This window comes from Electrophorus electricus, chromosome 16, assembly GCF_041902795.1.
Source record: "Electrophorus electricus isolate QZ-2024a chromosome 16, ASM4190279v1, whole genome shotgun sequence".
In the NCBI taxonomy this organism is placed as follows: Eukaryota; Metazoa; Chordata; class Actinopteri; order Gymnotiformes; family Gymnotidae; genus Electrophorus; species Electrophorus electricus.
In genome coordinates, this window is record NC_137512.1 from 3,803,764 (window position 1) to 3,809,345 (window position 5,582).

General features: G+C 39.1%; 2 long non-coding RNA genes across 2 annotated transcripts; both read left to right on the forward strand.

Moving 5' to 3' along the window:
- The first annotated feature begins 2,403 nt into the window (after nucleotides 1–2,403).
- LOC145651640 (uncharacterized) lies at nucleotides 2,404–3,657 on the forward strand. The gene is made up of 3 exons (XR_014117410.1): nucleotides 2,404–2,482; nucleotides 2,622–2,966; nucleotides 3,207–3,657. It is a non-coding gene; the product is annotated as an uncharacterized LOC145651640 (long non-coding RNA).
- A 136-nt stretch (nucleotides 3,658–3,793) lies between these two features.
- On the forward strand, nucleotides 3,794–5,186 carry LOC145651670 (uncharacterized). The gene is made up of 3 exons (XR_014117477.1): nucleotides 3,794–3,913; nucleotides 4,066–4,109; nucleotides 4,946–5,186. It is a non-coding gene; the product is annotated as an uncharacterized LOC145651670 (long non-coding RNA).
- The last annotated feature ends 396 nt before the right edge of the window (nucleotides 5,187–5,582 follow it).

Below are 5,582 nucleotides of genomic sequence, written 5' to 3' on the forward strand. Positions count from 1 at the left end.
GCCTTATAAAGGGACAATGTAACAACATAACAGGTGAATAAAACTCAACACTTGACACCTGTGTGAGGTGTGGCACAAAACCAAAACATATAGCACATGCAACAAAAGCAACAGAAAAGTATAAAGGATGTTATATAGAGACTGCAGGAGGGAAGGCACTGTGACACATGACCTTACATGACCCGAGACTTGTAATGTGGAGCGATAAGGTGGTGGACGCATGTGTGGAGAGGAGAAATTTTTTATGGGCAAATCCAAAATCAGAGTCTTAGTCCAGGGTCAAAGAGCCAGCACAGAGAGCATGGGGATACATGAGTAAACAAAACAAGAGTACACGAAAGCAAACAGGGGAATCAGGCTATAACAAAAGACTAGGGAAAACATGAGGCTAGAAAACACAAAGGCTACGAAACACGGAGTACAAACCAATGCAACCCTATTAATAAACATGCAAAACCAAAACAAGACTAGGACAAGACACCAAATGGAACAGAACAGGCAAAACGCAGAGCAGGGACAGGACCCAGACAAGACACAGGAGCAGACAGGCCATAAACAGGAACCGAACACAGGACACGATGAGGAGCATCAACAGACACAAGAGCAGACACAGAAACCAAAGGAACACGAGTGATGGGCAAAGAAGCAACAGCAGCAGCGGACATGGAAGCGGGAGCAGAAACAAATCCCAGAACAGAAACTGACTGAAGACAAAAAAATGTGCCAGGAAGGAGGCCGAGGAGAAACAACAAAAGACAAATGAGAGGTATGACTGGAGGCACAGAAGGACGGAGGCACAAAAGGATGAAACGCAAAACAGACCAGGCTAGAAACAGAAACTGGAATGGGCACACAAACGGGCACAGGGACAGACAACACAACAGGAACCAAAACAAAACCAGGCAACAAAAAAGGCAAAAACAACAGGGCAGTAGGAGCAGGCAGCAATGGAGATATAGGAGGCCCACAGGGAACAGGAGACAGGCTGGGGCGGGACAGGCGGGAACATGAAGTGTGTGAAACAGGAAGCATACATGGAACAGGAGACACAGGCAACCACTGGGACAGGCCTGGCACGAGGCACAGGGACTTGTTGAGTGGTTTCTTCCACTACAGGAAAAGGAGGGTCCAGATGCGTGGTAGTGGCGATCAGCAATGGTGGGTCCAGAATTGTGGCCGTGGCCATCAGTGGCGGCGGGTCTGGAGGCAGGGCAGCAGCCATCAGTGGCGGCGGCAGGTCCGTAGGCGTGGCTACAGGAACAGAGCTGGAAAAAGGACGGGCGGCATCCACTATGGAGGGAACAGGAAAAGGATCAGGATGGGCGCCGTCTCTCACTGGCACTGTTATTGCATGCTCATTTGTAGCTACAATGTTAACAATGACATGACACAACATTCCACTCATCTGTGCAGTCCTCCATGTACCTGAAACACTGAACACCTCAGTCATTCCACCTTTATGCATTTCCCCAACTAACCTGCTCTCTCCTCATCTACAACCACTGAGTCCTTTCAGATACTTCTGATAATTCATTCACAGCTGCTGCTAGTACAAATTCTAAAATAAAATTCTACAAGCAAAGATTTTGTGGAGTTACAGATGGGACCAGTAAAATAGATCTAACAAAGACTTCTATAATTCAAAATCCTAACCCAGACTTCTACAGTTCATAATCCTAATATAGACTTCTACAGAAGATTATTCTTGTTGTCAGAAGATTATTCTTGTGTTTTGTCTTGTTGTTTTACTCTAAAATTAAATATGAGGCAACATACAAAATAAAAACCTTTTAAACTACTCTGACTGTTGTCATACACTTTTCAATAATGTTCCATAAAATAGTGAATGTCACTGTGTTACAGCATTAGCCAATCACGCTTCATCAGGCATGGATAGATTGGGCAGTAGCACAGGAGCAGGCGTGCATTTTTTGAGTGACTCTACTATTGTCTATAAAAAAAAGCTCACTCTAACACCAACCATCTAAGATGTAGTAAAAAGATAACTGAATAATAATAAACCTTTTTGAACAATTTTGCAAACAAGATTGAAAGCAAGATTTTTATATCATGTTTTACTCTGTCTTTTGTGGTATAGTGTAGTAGGTAACAACATTGGGGCAAGTGCTCTATGCTGTATCAACAAGTGTCCTTGCGCAAGACTCCTAACATTACAGTTGCCTGTCTGTAACATGTTTGAAATTCAAAGTCAAATAAGTAGATAAAATAACATACATGGATGTTGGACGTAAAGGAGTTTTACAAGAGATCAGATGCTGATAGTGGCCAAACAATGTTGTGAGACAACAAGATCATGTGACTTTTGCTAGCCAATGAGATTTTCATTCATGAGACCTGAAAGTTCATGAAGTTTAGTTAGTTTGTCAGTTGCTTTTTTTCAAAGCGTCTCCTCTGAGGTTTGAGCGTTATGGTGCAATGATGGTACCAGTCTGGGTACTTATATTTTTCAGCTACAAGACATGTATGGTTCCAAATCTTTACTAGTGTTCAAAAGTACTTGTTACTGTACTTTGTTTTTGGATTAATATTCAATATTTATTGGTTTACATGTTTTTTTTCCAAATTTTTCCTTATTGGTCTGATTCTGTTTCATTTTATAGGTCCTGTTCAAACTACAAACCATGCTAATCAAGAAGTCCGGAAGCAACCTGGAGAAAATATCACTCTTACCTGCACATTTACAACAGATTCTACTAACATACCTTGCATATGGTACAAGCAAAGACTGAACCAGAAGCCTCAGCAAGTAGGATATTTGCAAAAAAATAAACTGGCTACAATTGTATCTCCATTCAACAACTCCAGATTCAAAATTACTTGGAATAACACCACGAACTCTCTGACTATTCTAAATCTTACTGAAGATTATAAGGGAACATATTTCTGTGGCGGGACAGATGGACAATTCTTTAACTTTTACTCTGCTACATTCGTCAATGTGACAGGTAAATAAGTTACTTATTTTAAACATCTTAAAATATAATGCTACTGTTATTTTATGAAGTAGAGAATTACATGTCTTATGAATAAATACAATGATTTTTACAGTCTGTGGATTGCAAAGTGCTATAAGATACCCATGTTTTTAATAGAACCTGCTAATTCTTTAGTAGTACACTTGCTTAAACATGTGAGGGAAACCAAGATGAACTAAAAGCAGGCACTGTGTGTATTTTATTGAACAGCACACGCAGAGTTAAACCCAATAGAGACTACCAATAGTGGAAAAGGATCAGGAAGCCAAAAAACATCACAATCAAGCAAGTATCTTTGTGTCTCTTTGCTTTAAATAAAGTGATCATCATAGAAACTTGCTCTTCAAGGTTCTATATAACAGCCACAAGTGTTCTATAAAGCAAATGCCGTTCTCTTAAAAATCTAGCTTGACCATATGAAAGACACCAAGATAAACTAAGAGCCTACAATATTTTTAGAATTCACAGGATGTCAGGGTTTATACACATCGTTGCATCAAATTTCAGCATTAGAGTTTGTGTTGGTGGACCAAACTTAATCTTTGTTCAATTATACTTTTTTCTACATTTATATATCTTCATTTTAATTCATAGCAGAGCTGTGTAGTTAATATTTGACATAATGGTGGCATAACAGGGTGCTCAGGCTGAACCTTTTAAAATGTTTAAATTATCTATTGATCTTCCTTGGAGCAGTGCTGGTTAATTCTGTCTGATTAGCATCTGATCTCTTGGTCGCATACCACACACTTTTCACTTTAATTTGTATATTCATTTATTTTATAAACATTGTTCTGCAGTAAAGCCCGTGGGTCCTGTAGTGATCTGTCTTGGAACAGTGCTGGGAGTGTGTGTGGCTGTTATCATTGCTCAAGCCATAATCAATTTTAAGATGAAAAACTCAGAAAGTGGCAATGGTAAGTGTTGATAAAGGGCAGGAGGTTGGACCTCTTATAATTCATGACATTGAAAATTAAAAATATTGATTCAAAAATCAACAATCATTTTGGCATAGAGGTAATATTCCCTGACCCAATTACAATTAATACTGTATTTTCCCCAACCACAGCGAGACCTCAAGAAGGAAGTGTGATGGAGAAAACCAACAGTCAGGTACAACTAATGCAGTTGTGCTTTCTTGCCTTTATTAGTAACACTTCATTCTCCAGATTTACGGTCTTCATCTTGGATGTGGAATGCATCAGTTGACATAAAAACTGTTTATTGAAATATTGAAATATTTGTCATGCTTAGCAACTTGCCTAGCATACATGACAACAGTAGTTGTGAGTGTTAGGGGTTTATTCTGACAGATTCTGCTGTATCTCGCATAATGTGCATGTTTTTTATTGCGTTGTTTCAGACATAGCAGGTGATGTACACAGTAGAAGACAAGTTGTTTTAATATTAGTCTAATTATAAACTAATTATAAACGTTGAGATTTGTGAGTCTTAAAAAAGCAATTTATTGTCATTTATACATTTAAATCTATGACATCTTTTACTAAAAATGTTTCTGGGTCTGCTCAGCTCAACTTCCTCTGTTTCATATCTGTGGTGCAGATATAGTTTATAGCTGTAGTAATTACCAGCTATGTTACTATATGCTTGTGGCAGGGCAGTGGTAGCTCACTACTTAAGGTACTTGACTAGTATTCAGAAGGTTTCCAGATCAAACCCCACAACTACCAAGTTACCACTGTTGGGCCCCTGAACAAGGCCCTTAACCCTCAATTGCTCAAGTTGTATTCAGTCATAATAGTAAGTTGCTTTGGATAGAAAGTGTAAGCTAAATGTTTCACTGTACCTAGATCAGTTTTCATTGACCCACAATTCACCAAGTTGAGATGCACTATTTTGATTTGTTATCTACAGGGCTGCCACACAATATCCCTTGTTTGTGTGAAAAGGATCCCGACACTAAAGAGTTCTGTTATGTTGCATTACAGGTCTCTGAGGACAAGATGCAGAAAACAGGGTATCAAGAAAATGAGTACACCCATGTGAGATTCTGGCCTGTTTGAGTACAGGCCAGTTTAGTGTTCAGTTCAGTACATAAAAGAAAGTAGATTATACTGTGTAGAAGTATAGTCCAGAGTGTGTGTGTAGTATTAGTACTTTCTCATAGACTTTTAATTATCTTGTCATTATGGAGTGGTACTTTTTCCCCTGTGCTGTAGGACTGTAGCACTAGTTTACTGTACACCCCACATACTGACATGGTTATAAATTTAAATATTTGTCAATAAAGAAGTTTAATTCACTTTCCATTTAATTCCAGCTTCTTTTGATGCTGCACTAGTATTCTGTGGAGGCAAACCATGGTGGGCAGAAGGGTTAACACTGACACACACACACACACACACACACACACACACACACACACACACACACACACACACACAAGTACTATACATCACAAAACCAGCAAATGCAGTTCAATGATAAATCAGCCTTTCTCTACAAGACTTTCATTATTCACAAACCCACAAAGTCCTGAGATGAAGATATTTGTAATTCATCCTACAAAATTAGGTCCTGGCCAAACACACCACACTCTCCCATCTGCTTTGTGAAAGAGAAACA